A 17,625-nucleotide genomic window follows, 5' to 3' on the forward strand; every position below is an offset into this window, starting at 1 on the left:
CCTACGAGCAGCACCGGCCACATGCCTGTGTGGCACATAGGTTCATAGGTTCGTACTAGGCTATCTGCCCTAGAGCATTTATAAGCCTAGCCAGAGTGTGTGTGGCTTTCACCACCTCTTAGGATGCGAATACTACACCCTTTTAGGGTTTAGTTTACTGTGCCACTGTCTAGTAGTGACACAGAGATGACCCCCGGGGTAAACCTACGATCTCCCATCCACTCGTCAAGATTTCTCTTGAATAGAGTTAGTGAGGGGCTTTGCCTAACATGGATTGGGATTCTGTTCCAGAGTGTAGGGAGCCTCTGGGTTATGAATCTGTCCCTCCAGCACGTCCTATTTATTTCTGTGTTGAGGTTTAAGTCTCTTGCTCTCGTGGCTCTGATGGATTTGGATTTTCTGAGGTGGAGCATGTCCATTAATTCTGGATTGGACATGGCCTTGTACGTCAGACACAGATCACCTCTGAGTAGACGGTATGCGACTGAATAGAGCTGGAGTTTTTTCAGTCGGGCAGCATATGACATATGTTTAAGACCCTTTATCCTCTTGGCGAGGAACTTTTGGGGTCTTTCCAACTGCTGCAGGTGTCGGGTAAGATACATCCCAAATGGGGCATTGTACTCAATCATTGGCCTGATAAGAGAAGAGTACAGGGGCACAATGACCTCTCTTGATCTAGATGTGAAACCCTTCATGATAAGGTGGGCAGTATAGAAGGTCTTCCTAACCACTTTGGCAATGTGAGTGTCAAATGAGAGGTTACTGTCAACCTGGGTCCCTAGGTCCCTGATTACCTCTTCCGTACTTAATGGATTACCACCTATGTGGTAATTTGTGGATACCTTGTTTTTCTCAAAGGGTATGACTATACATTTTTTGGCGTTCAGCTTAAGGCCATGGCTCTGGCACCAATTATCCGTTTCTAGGAGGCCTCTCTGAAGGATGTTTGTGTCCGCTGGAGTATCAATTATGGCGCCCAGTTTGCAGTCATCTGCAAACTTTGTCAGCCACAATCCTCCTATGTTTGCCTGTACCTTGGAAAAATAAATGCCGAACAAGAGGGGTCCCAGGACTGAGCCCTGTGGGACACCGCTTGTGACTGGCTTAGAGTCTGACATAGCTCCAGCAACTCTGACCCTGTGGGTTCTGTCCTTGAGCCAGTTTGCAACCCAGCTTGTGACATATGGGTTTACATTTAAGCTGGTGAGTTTGTCTATGATGCCCGAGTGGGGTATTGTGTCGAAGGCTTTTGCAAGGTCAAGGTAGGTTGTGTGAACTGCCTTACCCTCATCAGTGGCCTTAGTGACTGTTTCAAAAATGTTGACCAAGTTCAAAAGGCAGGATCTGCCCTTGACAAAGCCAAATTGGGTAGGATCCAATGTCTGTAGGTCCCCAATGTCTTTGTTTATGAGTTCCATAATGATCCCCTCCATAGCTTTGCAGACCAGGCTCGCCAAGCTTATGGGGCGGTAATTTCCAGGGTCCGTAGAAGCACTGCCTTTGTGAAGTGGGACCACTGTTGCCATACGCCACTCTTTGGGTACGTATCCTGTAGTAAGGCTAAGATTAAACAGCAGCCTTATGTGTGGGTTTAGTTCCTCTTGGAGTTCATGTAGCACACAGCCCGGGACACCGTCCGGTCCCATTGATGCTGTGTTTTTAGCTTTAGAGAGGGCGGCTCTCACCTGGGCATCTGAGATGTTAGGGAGGCTACACTCTGCTGGGATAGTTATTTCTCCTTTTGTGGGGGGGATTTGCACTGAACCTGTCTGCCAGAATGTTGGCAATGTCAGTGGGTTCAGTGTATTTTGTGTCATTTTGGACTAACTCTGAGCATATCTGGGAGTTTCCACCCAGGTTTCTAACATAGCTAAAGAAGGCCTTGTGATTGTCTTTTGTGTCTTTTGCGATTTTTCTCTCAAAGTTGGCCTTGGATGATTTTATGAGTGATCGTAGTTTTTTGCTCGTACTGATCAGAGATGCCTTCCCTTTTAGGGATTTTGCTCTGTCATGTAGTAGCTTCCTCCTCCTGTTGTAAAGTTTGTTTATGGCTGTGGTCCACCAGACTGGGCGCCTGCCTTTGGGGGAATGGGTCTTGGTTTTATTTGGGATTGCATGATCCATGCATTCTTGAAGGTGCCCATAGAAGGCATTTGCAAAGGATTCAGCAGTATGGGTTGTGGTTTCCACTGGCCCAGGGGCCTTGAAGGATACCACTTCAGTCTTAAGAAGTGTGAAGTTGGCTTTTGAGAAGTTCTTCACTGTGGTCTTTGTGCAGGGGTGGGGGCGGGATGTGGATTTCCAGTGAGATTAATTTATGGTCTGATCTTACCAAAGAGGGATATACTTCCGGTGTGGAGCATTTTGTCCCCAAGTTTGTGATGATCAGGTCTAGTATATTGTCTCCTCTTGTGGGAATGGTGACTAGCTGTTCCATTGCATTTGAGTTTATGAATTCTAGGAACCTTTGGGCTAGGGTGTTGGGGCTTGAGTAATGTTCCCAGTCTATGTTTGGGTAGTTGAAGTCTCCCAATATGATGGTATTTGGAGAGGCATTCATAGTCTCCAGTGTCTTCAGGAAGGCTGTGTGGGGCTTCTGAGTTTGAGAGGGTGGTCTGTAGCATGCTACAAACTGTAAGGCAGTTTTGCCTATGGTTAGTTGCACCTGGATGGTCTCCGATGCTTCGTGCGATGCCACTAACCTGGAGGTGTGGGTATCTTTGATGAATATGGATACTCCCCCTCCTTTTGTGGTTCGGTCCAAGTTTTGGGGCCAGAAAGCATGATATGAGGTAAAACGTGATAGTGCTGGGCTGCTCTCAGGAGCCTTGAACCAGGTTTCAGTCACTGCACAGACATCGATGTTCTCCATACTGAGGAGGGCTTCGAGGGCGTGCATCTTGAGATTTAGACTTCTGGCATTGAGCAGCATTACCCTTAGTTTTTTTCCACTTGTGTTTTCTAGGGAGGTAGGTTTGTCATTTGAGCCTTGCCTAAAAAAGGCACTATGGGGGTGGCAAGAGCCTTGGCCAATATCCGGAAGCCCAGGGGTGACAGGTGCAAGCCATCCCTTGTGAAGCAGCATAGCTTGTCAAGCATGTCATCCCAAGCAGACAGACATTGGATCCCCTTAGAATGACACCAGTAATTAAGCCAATTGTTAAAACTGATCATTTTGTCTTTGTACTGTTGCATCATTCTTGGTGAGGGTAAGATGCTGCTCAGGGTCAGGGTCATACCGGCCTGGGCTACATAATCAGAGAGCTCCTCTATGTCTCTCTTCATGTAGTCCAGGGAGGTACGTCTCAGGTCGTTCACACCGGCATGTACAATGACTGAGTCATATTTGTACTTGCTGTGGAGTGACCTGAGTGCTTGTGCTATGTGGCGGATTCTAGCTCCCGACAGGCAGCTTACTGTGACCTTTTCCTTGTTCAGTCTGGTGAGCGGGACGTCAGTGTGTCTGATTATGGAGTCACCTATTACAAGTGTGTCTGGCATGTTGTTTGGCCTTAAGGGCTGTGACTGTTTAGCACACTGACTTTGTGAACTATGTGTTGCATGTGCTATGTCTTGAGGTGGCGGTTGCTTGGGTGTCTGCTTTGGAGGCCTCTGTTGTTTTGGTAGATTTTTAATCAGCACCTCCGAGTATGTTTTTGTGTGTTTATGTGTTTGGTTTGCAGTTGTGATAGTTCTATGTGAGACTGGGTTTGTGGTGTGCGTGGTTTCCTTCTCCTCCTGACTGGTCTTGCCAGTACTGAATTGAGAGAGCTCAGCCTCCAGTTTGGCTATATAGTTGCATCTCTCGCATATATTTGTATTTGTTGGGAGGAGGAGAGGGTTGTCTGTGTACATGAGGCAATTGTAACATTGCCTCAAGATTCCCAGATTCACCAGCTGAACAGGAGAGGACGCCAGCAACTGACCCTTCGACATGCTAGAAATAGTGAAAAAGATTGCTGTGTAACTGAGTCAGAAAGGACATATAGGGAAATGGCTACTCAAGGGAATTTAGGTGAATGAAGTACTTTCTTTTGTTTAAGAGTGCTTTACCTGTATAAAAAATGCTTTAGGAGCAAGTGCTGAGCTTTTCAGATAGAGTATAGGCTGTTTAGATTGAAAGTAGAACAGTTCTAAGGGAAAAATTGAAGAGCAGACTTTACGGAGCCAGAAATAGTTTAAATTTGATTAACCGCTGCTGCCCGATGCTGCTCTATGAGCAACTTTGCGCTAATTTGCGCTAAAACTCGCTAAAGCGCGCAAAAGCGGGCTTTATAGCAGGGGGTTGAAAAGAGCTAGGAATTGACCCAAAATGGCCAATAAACTACAAGTTGCTGGGCTGGAACCAATCCTCTAGGGACAAATAGGTTGCTCAGTGCTCCCCACTCCCACTGGTGAACAAAGAAGCTTCCTCTTATCCAAATAAGGATATGGATAGCACAGGAACTAAGACAAAGCCCAAAGATCAGCTAAATCTGAAGACTGGACTATTCTAGTTCAGAAAAGCAGGAAAACAAGGATATATATATATTTTTTTCTTTTTTTACAGAGAAAGGAGAAAAAGATACAGTAACAAACAGCTATAAAATGGCTAGTGCACTTTAGTGTGTTAGCCTAACAATTAAATTAAACATCTGCAGTCATTACACTGACACCATGGTGTGTAGACACACCTTCTGAAGCCACCACACGTTCCTGTTCCACGCTAACAGACGCTGACTGTCCTTCCTCTATGGCCACTGGTGATGCGATATGTGTTGGCAGCAGTACTGTGTGCGGGGAAAAGGGGGACATAGCTGGGATGGTAACCATTGGCATAGATTCAGCCCCTGACAACCCTGCCTGTACCTCATGCATATGTTCATCACCGCTAGTATCTGTGGGGACACTAACATCAGATGGACCGCAGGAGGGTAACGCACCTACATCACCTGTGAATGCAAAGAAATACTGTAAAGTACAAAAGACACACAGACAGACACACACACACAGACACACACAGACAGACACACACACAGACACACACACAGACACACACACACACAGAAACACACAGACACAAACAGACACACACACAGACACATACACACACAGACACACACACACACACACACACACACACACACACACACAGACACACAGACACACACAGACACACACAGACACACACACACACACACACACACACACACACACACACACACACACACACACACACAGACACACACACACACACACACACACAGACACACACCATGCATGTGATTTGTCAGATGGCATGCAGCATGCCTGTGATACAGCAGAGGGCATGCAGCTCAGACATTAATAGTGTTAGTAAGCATACCTCCCTGGGGTGCACACTACAGCAAGCAGGTGTCATATCAGTAGCCATGCAGTTCACACAATCATGGTAGTATGCATGCATCCACGTGATACACCATGTGGCCCAGAACAGAATGACAGTACACATGGCTGACGTGACCTTGACATGTAATCTGCTGACATGTGCATTAACATGCATACGTCTGACACAATGGTGTCCTGACACATGTACAGCATCATAATGGGCTTCACATTGCAGTGTTGTGTGGATGCCCTACAGATAGAATGCATGTTTAGCAAATGTGCATGAGCATGGGAGGGTAGTGTGAGCCATCTACATTGCTATACAGTGTGAAGTACAGACACTGTGCCATTGCATGGCATCATGAGGCATCTATGTTGCTGTAGAATGCATAATATGTACACATTGCATAGCCATAACTGCAACACAGTTGTGATGTTCAACAGATGGTATATAGTAGACTTCAGTGACACCTCCAGTAGCTGTGCACAGGCTTTTAGGATGTCTAGTGTACCACATCAACTGTATAATCGGTCAACTAAGGCTGTAATTGGACCATGTGTGGACAATGTGCAACAGTGTGTATACACATCACATGTACTGTGTGGCTACATGTCTCTGGCCATCCCCCATGGCCATGTGTGCACATGTGTTGGCCAAATGTGTGTGATGGCCATCTATCTCACATGTCTGTGTTGTCCCATATGACATACACCCATAGATGTCAAATATGTCACAATCCACAGGGCTATGCAGACAACGGGTTGCATGTTTGGTATGTGGGGTATTGGTCATGCGATATTGTGACAGTATTGCGGACAGAACACTACGTGTCTGGGACATGTCAGATGGCACATCACAATGTGTGCACCCAATGCAGGGGCATATGACACAATGGTGACACCTGTGGGCTGCCCATATCACAGCTCACTGTGTGGTACTGTGTGTGTACCACACATGTTGTTCCAATGCATACTACATATGCCTCCATTGTAGAACACCTCCACCATTGTATGCACAGCTGACCACACATGTCGCAATGACAAGTACTGTGGTTTCAAGTCGGTGCATCATTTCATTTGTATATATTGCACATGGGTGGCCTGTGTGAATGATGGGTGATGCGACCTGCATATCGTGACTGGAACAAATATCAGGTGTGCAAGTGTTAACTGGCCACATGGCAAATAGATCTATACTGTAACATGCCTGATACTGATGACAGTCTCACCTGCAATGGACTCATGTCTGTGCGGTACCTGTATAGGGGTGACACGGCAGTATGAATATTATCCATGACTGTATGACAGCCACAGGTTGCACTGTGCATGTGAACACATTCACTTGTGTAATAGCATATAGTATGCACATGTGTGCATACACAGCGTAGCATACTGTAGTATGCAGCATGTGTGTCCACATACCTTGCATATGTTGTTACTTTACATAATGTACAGTGACACATGCAACTAAATGGGATATAATAGCCATATGTGCAGTACTGACTTACCAGCCAACTCCAGGCTCATTGGTTGGGAGACACCCACCTCCACGATGGCAGCTAGTGTTTGTGGATGCTGTTCCGTGGGTGTCCCCAAACTGGCCAGTAGCTCCTCGGTGTGTGTGAGTGGGGGCTGGGTTGGTGGCCCACCACCTGTTTCACCTTGTTCCCTGGCAATAGCAGTGGCACGCTGTTTTGCATGTCATATCAAGTCCTTGCAGTATCTGCGCACCTGCTGGTAGGTGCGGTTATGGCCACCCACATCATTCACCCTCCTGTGTAGATCCTGCCACAGGTCATCCCGCTGCTGGGCATGCTGTGGCACATGGCTGAACAACAAATCATAGTTGTCATGGAGCTGTGGGATGAGGACATCATCCTCCTGGCGGCTGTATGCTGGGAGGTGTGTACAGGGCATTATCTGTAAGACATAATGATGGTGACAGGTCACAGTTTCAGAGATGTACAGAAATACTGCTGCACATACATTTCTATGACATCTACTACATCTGCTCAGTTATCTTTGCAAAGCATCATGACACTAACACGACTGACGTGTTTGTGTCACACACATGTCACACCCATTATGCATTGGATATCATCACCATATACGTGTGTCACCTCATTACAGTGTTCATATTCCATGTAAATGATGTCTTGCTGTGGGCATGTCTGTTTGCCTGCACTTGTGTTCTTACCTATCTGCACATGCCTGGATGTGTCCACGGTAATGCTGTTGACCTGGATGCTGTGTATTTGTCAAATATCAACATAGACACAGCTGTAATGGACTTGAGCAGTGACAATGCACACATACGCATGGACACCTGTACATGCATGTGTTTTCCCATATACATCTACACAGCACTGTACAACTGTTCAACATCCTGCCACGGATCACCTGTATTGCACATGTGATAGACATGGGACAATGGCTAGTCAGATGACATTTGCAGGGATGGTTATCAACCATAGCATGTGCGAGCACGGTTTCCAAGCTGTAACAGACAGCCATTATGCCACCACAAGGTGCATCAGTGCCACATTACTGATCCAGTCAGTTGATAGTACATCTACCATGCGGCCATCACACCATGTATGACTGGGATGACATGTGCAGCTTTGATGGACAGGGTTGCATGGTATGGCGGGAGTATGTCACATATATGGCACAGGGATCTGTCCAGCCTGTGGCGATTCTAGTATTAGGACGGTAGCTGTCCATGGCATATGTCTTATAAATCAGGATATGGACATGTAGCATGTCCATCATCATGGTGTAGCAAATGTCTTTCTGCAAGGTAGACAGCATGCTGCATAGTGGAGGTGAGGATTGTGAAGGCTGGTATCGCACATCCATGCATAGCCATTACCCCTTAAAGGTGGTATGTGATCCAATATTGGTCACCACAGTACTGTATATGCCTGTCCAGTGATCTCCATGCTCATGGATGGCACCCTGATATGACATGGGTACCTCATATGACTACCTAAGGGGCCTGGAGATGTCACCAAGTCGGGGAGTGCACTGCACAGCACCATCCCTTACACAGTGTCCATAATGTTGACCACAGCCTAGGTAGTAGTTTATGGGTACAGGGATGTTCACCTACTGGTGACAATGCTGATATCATCCATTAGACTGTGCACATATGTCACACACCTCACCCACACAGCCCATTCTGTATGTTCTTCACAACACTGACACAGCTATACTGATAGGTCATGGCCATTCACAGCCTTACATACACAGATGCCTAACATTTGTCTGTGTGGTATGGGCTACAATGAGGGTGGGGTACAACACATTAACCCTGTTCTACTGTAGCTGGCACTGGTGTGATGTGCACATGTCACTCTTGCACCTTTTGTAATTGTGAGTCTGTCAACAGGCCACTGGTGGAACACTCCTGTGACATACAAAGGTATTTGTAATCAAACATTCGTGCTGTCTTGTACATCTGTACTGCTAATATCTACAGTGATAATGGTTCATGGACATGCTCACCATACTCAGCAGGGTTATAGTGCGGTGCCACTCAAAATGACTGTCATCACCACTTGTGGGTTGATATTATCCAATACCCTATCTGTATTGTATGGTCATGCTAAGCACTTGTTCAGAACTTGTGAGCATGTCATGAGCTACTGATTACTATAGCACCCATTCCACACCATTTCCCACAGGTACACTGGCTGTCCTACACTTCCCAGCTTGCTTATGGTACAACAGCTGTTGTACACATGTAACGCACATATCCTGTGGGACATGGTTGTATATACAGGCATGTCCAACTGTCACGTACCAGTGCTACTACCTGTCTATATGAGGGATATGTTGTACATGTGGCAATAGAGCAATTGCCTCATGTACACATTCAATGCTCACCTCCCAACATACGACACTACAGCCTGTGGGGGATGCACTTCTGCAGCCGTGCTGGGGGCATGGCTCTCAAGTGTACCTCATTACGAGGAATGTACCTCATTTGGGGTCTTAAAAAGTGCATGTTCCTCAAGGTTCCACATTGAAAGTGTCTGTGACACATTCATTGTTGGAAATTGTTTACCTGCTAGTCATGGCTAAATAGATGGGAATCATATTAATTCATTAGAATATCTTTTTTATACATAAAACCAGACTATTTTAGCCATCATATGCCCTTCCTAGTTGAAGCTGTTAGTAAGCCAGTTGTAAGTGTTCCACGTTTTGCCCATTTGTCACATATTATGAGGGCTAACGTTCCTCATTTTGGGGACAGGAGATTGACAGCTATGGCTGGGGGTAATGCTGTCACCAACCCTGACTGCACCTGACAGTCATTTGGGGATGTGTAACATTCGCAACACACCCCACCCATCACATAGTCTCACATGATCTACACCACTGGCCACACCTACAAGGACAACTTGTGCAGTACGTCTCCATACTCAGTGTAGGCACCAGAGGTAGCCCCCATCATGGAAGACAACATCACCAACTTATAGCCCACAGACTCATGTGTGCTCATCACATACAGCCAATAGGGAGTTATAATATTCACAACACACCAGTCATAGGTGACTCTGTAGGGAGTCACACTGCAGTTCCACACAGCAGGCTACACAAGGCAATAGTCGCTTACATCTTGCTGTCGGGTAACTGCTTCTGCAACATAACCTATGCACCCATGCCACACCTCACCAGGTACGATGTGACTGTCATTCTCCATGTTAGTGTGACTGCCCTGTGATGCCACTTCACAGACTACGTATGCAGGGGCATGCAATAGCTCACCAGTCTTATAGCCCTGCGGGTGTGGGCCAAGCCCTGGGGAGCATTTTGCATTCGTCCAGACACGATACCACTGTACAACGACCGACTGTGTCACTTCAACAGTTGCCTATGCTCCTATTGTCATTCCACAGGCGTCTGGTATCTGTCCGCTTTGACTGACCTGGCCAAACACAATGCTGTGGCACAGATGACTTGCACCTGTCAGCCCTGGGAGTACAGCTCACATGTAAGGCTCTTGCTGCTTCTATACTGCCTGTCTTGCACAGTTTCCAATAACTGTCACTGGCAGAACGGCAACTGGCAAGCACGACATGGGGTCATGTGACACAATGCTTGCATCTTTCTTTGTGATGCACGCAGGCAAGGCACACCTTATAATGCACCACTCAAACATCTCTGCAGTGACTGGGACCTGCCTCTAGGCTCTGCAGAGCACACCTGCAATGACAGGTTATCGACAGACCATACCTTTCAGGCACATACCTGGACCAGCACACCCACAGCTGAGGGGTTCCCATATCCCACTATGTTGTGCACACATCCTGGCTAGTTACTTAGAACAATGCATCAGAGGTGCTCCACGTGCAACTAACTGTGTCCGGGACCGCTATACACATTGTAACAAGCTACAGGGTCAACATCATACCCCACGGTTAACATACCTTATTTGTTGGTATATTGGACAGTGGGCCTCAGACAGCTACTACTGATGTGTGACTGACACTACCCCACACTTAACTGGGATAGCCACTCATGTACCGACACATCCATGAGTCATAACCTCCGCTCTGCTGGATCAACCCATACACACCACCTCCAAGACATACATTAGCCTTGACATGAACACTACCACCATGTGACTGGTGTTACACACCTGGGGTTATCCCCTCATTGGTGGATTCTGAACACATGCTAATCAACCTTGTTAGACACATCCTGGCACCACACCCATCACAGCATACACAGTACATGAGTACTACAACACCTACTACAGACGTCTGCTGACAGCGGTTGTTAACGTCATGACACCCGTGCAGATGGACAATGCACATACAAATGCTGACACATACCCCAGTGCACTTCATTAGCATGTACACAACTGCATGGATCATGCTATTCCACACAGAGCCATGATGGTACACACCAGATAACAGACGCCACTCTGGTGGTCATGTTCCATGGACATATGATGTACAACAACAGGTGTAGGCTGTTGCACAGTGGTGTACATTCCCATGAGTGGGGTGGCTCACTGGTCAGCCGTGGTAGGGCCACAGGGTCCCTCATCACATACTCTAAGACTAGCTACGTGAACATGACTGCGACACAGTCCGGGGTGTACCACCAGGCATTATGGTGGTATGTCAGTAGTCGATGGCAACACCCACATCTGCTGTCACATACCACAGTCACTCAGGAACATTACAGACCCAGGTGATGTTGGCAACATGCTGGAGGATGGATTCAATGCTAACATTACACCCTCTCACTCACTACAGGGCCACAATCCATATAGGAACATTGTGGTGTCCCTGTGGTCACACCTACACAGTACTGACCTACACTCTATATGTCCTGGGACACTGCCATTCTCCATTCTGGTATTGACAACATACACATCCACATGCACATCATACCCTATGTCTCTGGATGTTATGCAATGTGGCTCATGGACAGGACAAACACAGTGAGGCCAGCATACCATAGTACCTACTACATGTCAGGTACATTTGGCATGACACCATCCTCAGTCATAGGGCTCCTCATGTTCAGTATATGCTTCCCTGTGGTACAGGCTAGCACAGGGGACTTTCCCTGCCTAGCTTTCAAACCCCTGCATACAAAGCGCCATGATTGCTCCACCAGCTGATACTGACTCCATCCATATGGGTGTCGCTGTGACAGATACATGATATGACTCACCCACTGACTATCACATGGGTGGTAGTCCCCTACATACATATCACATTGTACATGTTTGCAGTACACACATATGTTGCACCCACTCCTGTGGTTACCGTATTGCCACTGCGGCGTGGATATCCTTCTATGTGGCCACACCTATCTGTACTGGGTGTGTAGCTGGTACATAGGCACCCATTGTACCTCTGAACCCAAGACATCTACACACATTCAAGGGTACACCACCCCATTTAGGGTGTACCTTACACAACAGCTACAGCTTTACATACCACAACATTAACATGCCATGATGTTTACTGAGCTCCGACAGTTTCAGTATGCGGCTGCACTACGGACACCACATTTGTACACATTTGCATACTACATACTCAGGGGTGACCTCTGCTGATCAGACAGGGCCCATGTCCACAACATTATTAATGGATATACTCCTCATACGTGACATAAGCAAAAGCCACTGTGAGCAACATGCTCATGGATATGTGCACACACGCCACAATGAGAGGGATGTGCTTGAGGGTTACATTCCCAAACCGGACACTCACCATGCTTTGGAACATAAGTCCTATGTACATCACGCAGGGACACTCAGTAGCACTGTTCATGTGATACCTCCCTTGGTGGTTGGGAGACACATGTAGGCCTGGGATCACTGCAGTGGCTGTACTGTGCAGAGGTGCAGGTGACAGATGGCTCTGCTGTTCACAGGACACTACCCTAGAGAGGTGCCACTAGTGTGAACACTGTAGTTGTGCTTACACATGGACTTGCCAGACTGCATAGTACCCCACTATGCACCTGTGAAGCTATTACATGTCCTTTGTGCATGGTTACTTGGTAGTCCTTCCATTTAGATTAGCTATCATGCTATTACAATGTCCCATGCCTACAAGCCATATGTATCCTGTTATTGTACATGCCAATAGACGATACCTGTGGTATGCATGATATGCCTGTTATGCTGTGTAGAATATCTGTCATATCTACCAACAATACTATACATTACACATATTTCACATAGTATCCCATAATGCAAAGCATACTTGCACAGCGGGACCACCTTAGATATGTCATTAACGTTATATGCCCATACACATGCATGCTGTGACAGTATATCAACATATACTATCCCCTGCTATGGCACGTCCTTGTTGGACATACCCTACCACTGACAGTGGGTTGTATGGAATTGTTCCATTTAACGCCCTCATGTGGCATCCCTTGTGGTGTCTGTGCTGTGTACCTTGTGTCCCACTGCTGGGCGCACAGTTTCTACAAGCATTAGTATGCTCAGCAAGACATCACTATATAAATACCTTTCCCCACTTTATGCATTGCGGACACGTTTAATTAATGCAAACCAGGCTATACATACAGTAAAACTAATTAATACAGATCATGCTATACATAACCTTACATATCGGGTGTTCTACATACCTTGTTATCGTTACGGCATTTCGTTTCTATCTCTCTCACAGTGTTTCAACTGGTGTTCGGTATGAGCATACGGGTTGAATGTCTGGCAAGTCATCCTTATATACGTCGATACCTGTAACATGTGGATTCATCCCGCCAATTGGTGTTCCTGAGTGACTAATTACTTGCATATCAGCTGTGCAGCTACTCCATTCACCAATTACACTGCAACAGTGGGGTATAATTGAATTCTCCACTTGGGCATTGCCTATTTGCCCTACCTTCAGGGAGACGGTCTGTATTGTGTTTTGTTATGTGTAATTGCAACTGCTATGCATGGAGACAAGTATACTTTGGATTCATGTCCCCTGTGGATTGTATGTGACAGGTAGAGTATTTGGTTCAACATGTGGGTGTACCTGTCATCCCAACGTCTGATAACGGAGTATTGCAAACAAAACCTGTAACATAGCTGTTTGTTCCATTATACAATGCCTGCAATTTTGCATGACGCCTTTAATTGTGTCTCTCACACGGTATGTTGTGGGTTCTGCAGATGTAATTGACTGACTGGATGTTTGTGCTGCTATTACAGTCTGTATTGCTTTAGTTTCTAGTGTGGGGAATGTCGGTGGGTGTACGTAGCATATACAGGTTTGTGGGCCTTGCATTTCTACATAATCTGTATATATGTGTGTGGGCTCCATCCCTAATTAGAGAGCTAACAGTTAGTAGAATTATGTTACGGGATTGTACGTTGGGCCATTGTTAATTGGTTTCTATATCATCTGCAGGTGAGCTTGCTACTTGTATACCTCTGGAATTGCAGTGATATATCAAGGGATATGTGTAAGTGACAGCTATCCCTTGTATTTCTGTCCCAGATATTTGCAGTCATTGCGGTTGTGTTGGTAAAAGAGCCTGTTTGCCATGGGTTGCCACCTTTTCATATGGTCATTGCTGGACACTTGCAGGACACACAGCGGTGTTTACAGACCAACACATAGCCACAGTCAGTACACAGGTTAGCACATACTTTTATCCTCAATACATACCTATTGTTGTGGGACTTTGGCTACTTATCATATTGCATGTAACATTTACGTTTCTTACATACAGGCATAACTATTAAATATGACTATTACATTATATATGGGACATATAAATGTTCTACCATCTCGGACGTTTGCCCTTTGTACTGTTTTATGTCAGGACACACCTGCCCAGGGTGGGGCTGTCCATCCTACTGTGGGACAGGTAGTAACCATATGCCTACAGCTAGCTATACCCACACCTACCGTGCTGATCTGCCTCTGATTTGGCACTAACAAACACATGTTGTGGACACACACACATTACAGTCACACAGAGACGCACACGGCACCCTCAACGCACACTTACACAGACTACGGCACTCACAAACACAACTGAACACAGTACCTACGTGGACCGCAACACCGGCAGCAGTGACTAAATATCCCTTCATATCATCATACTATTACTCGCGGCTGTACTGTTCCGGTACTGTGTTCTATCGGTCTTTCAGCCTTGTGGTTACGCATGTCGGTATGTTACACATTCCATAGTTGGCGGTATCCTATTTATTTGTACCTCCAAGGTGTTATGAATGTCGTTGAACTATCTATTATATTTGCAGATATCGCTGAATCCATCTATATCAACATATATCACTCTATTGCCCTTTCTATCTGTATTATATATATGCATATGTGTACATCTATCTATCTATCTATATATATATATATATATATATATATATATATATATATATATATATATGGCGGGGAACGTGACAGGCACACAGCGCCACCATATGCTGTAAGGCTCATGTACTGTTCAGGTGTTGGCATTCCGTGTTCCACTAGCTGTTGTGTTTACAATGTTTGAGGGCTGCCTATGTAGGAGTCACACATTGGGCCACCTATACATTACAATTTACAGGTGGTCATGTTTGTGTGCCATCCATTTTACTGTGTGTGCAGGTGGAGAGGTGTCAGTCCGTAGGGGCCTACACTGTCAGAGTATGTGCTATACGTTCCCTCTTTGCCAAGGCGTAGGCATATTGGGCACGCCTCCATCTGCCTACTGGGGCTGGAACAGTGTGTTCATGGTCTGAATCCCTCTGTGCCTGTAATGGCCTTGGCAATTACAGTGGGCTATGAGGGCCTTCACCATTTTGTCCCTGCTGCAGCTGCTTCCACAGGATCATATTATGTATCATGGCACATACTATGCCGATGTGGGCACACGTGCCTGGAGAGTACTGCAAGGCTCCACCAGATGTATCCAAGCACCGGAACTGTGATTTCAGCATCCCGAACACATGCTCTATGATGATTCTGGTTTGTGTGTGTGCCTCATTATGGCATTCTTGCATGGGTGTGTGTGCATTTCTGATGGGAGTCATCATCCACGGCTCCAGTGCATAGCCAGCATCCCCCACAAGATGGCCATGTGGGATATCCCCCCTGACAAATACCTGATACAGCTGTGAGGCATGCCAGATATGGGAGTCATGGTAGCTTCCAGGGCTGCCAGCACACACATCCATGATAATGCCCTGGGCATTGCACATGACCTGGCAGTTGATGGAGTGGAATCCCTTGCAGTTTATGTAGCACCTACCATGCTCACCGGGTGGTGACTTGATTTGTATGTGCGTGCAGTCTATCGCACCCAGTACTTTCGGGTAGTGTGCCACATGGTGGAAGTGGCGCATATTGCTGGCCAACTCCTCCTGAGTTCGGGGTAAGTATATCTGCTCATTGGCATGTGGTAACATAGCATCCAGGAACTGGTGTAGTACCCTGGATGCTGATGCCTGTGAGATCTCCATTATATCTCCAGTTGGCCTTTGAAAGGTACCTGTGGCCAGTATTCACAGGCTTACACAACCTTCATGTCCACTGGGATGGGTTCCCCTCTGCTGCTTCTGGTTCTCAGGCGTGGCCGGCACAGCTCCACTATTTGCTGTAAGATTTCCCTGTCCACCCTGTAACACTCTACTATCTCCAGGTCATGTAGCCCCTGGTAGGTTACCCTTGGTCTGAACACTCTCCTTCTCCTCCGAGGCCTGCGGTGGTTGTCGGCATCATCCTCCACAACACCGTCAGTCTCTAACACATGCTGATGAATCACAGCTATGGCAGCTCCCAACATGTACATTTTAAAAGTTCCCCATGTGTTTACACCTATGGTGCAGTGTTTGGGAATACACAGGTGTGTGTAGGGTGCTTTCACACTTTATACTATTGTGCTGTGAACTCCGATGATGTCATAGGGTGTGTATGTATGATCGTAGCTATAGGGTATCTTATGTGTTTTTCTGCCGGAACTACTATTGTGGTGTCTTTGGTGTTAAATTACATTTGGCTGCCGTGGATTACCTCTTGACCTTCCCTTTACATTTCTGCACATTGTACCTACCATTTTCTGGCGTGCATCCTGCAGCCTACTTTCATTTGTACTTTCATGGACCTGGCGTATCTTGCGTTATGTGTGCTACTGCCGGTCTGCTGTCAGTTTGCTTTGCACTGCTGTGTCAGGTCTCCTATCTTTGCAATACAATACCTCCCCTCCTTTCTTTGCATTCCAATGCCTCCCCTATCCTGTTTTGCAGGTTTCTGCAAGCAGACTTGTCAGCTGCCATCGTGGGTTGATTGGTGTTGATTGCTCATTAGTACTCCAATTACCCTACTTCAGCATTTCCTTATTTTCTTCCCCTGACCTTCCTGTTTGTGCTATTGTTCATGGCGCGTGCGTCTGATTACTGGGTTTTGGGCACGTTTTCATCCCCATACACGTGCGCTTTTGGGCACCATGTGTGCTTTTAGCTAAATGATTCTATACCTTCATCCCCACCCCTGTCCTGCAGCTTTGCTTAGCAACGGACAGGCCAGATTTGCATTGCTCCAATGTGCTTACTGCTATGGTGGCACACCCCTCTGCTGATGTCATGTATCTCCTCTGAGCCACTCCTCGGTGTTATACCGCTGCGCCGTATGGTACAACCTTCATCCGGTGGGACATTTGCGATTCAGTATTATCTGCCTCATTTGCATGGCATTGACTACTAATTCATAGTTACCACGCCGAACACTATTGCTGGCCCTTAGCAACCCTTGCACCTTGGTTGTGGTG

At 46.5% G+C, this 17,625-nt stretch overlaps 1 protein-coding gene across 1 annotated transcript in view; it reads right to left on the bottom strand.

The window, feature by feature from the left end:
* Positions 1–17,625, bottom strand: part of LOC122814457 — a 1,903,843-nt gene that overhangs the window by 1,813,130 nt on the left and 73,088 nt on the right.

Source organism: Protopterus annectens, chromosome 10.part0 (genome assembly GCF_019279795.1).
Source record: "Protopterus annectens isolate FY-2018-M chromosome 10.part0, PAN1.0, whole genome shotgun sequence".
Lineage (NCBI taxonomy): Eukaryota > Metazoa > Chordata > Ceratodontiformes > Protopteridae > Protopterus > Protopterus annectens.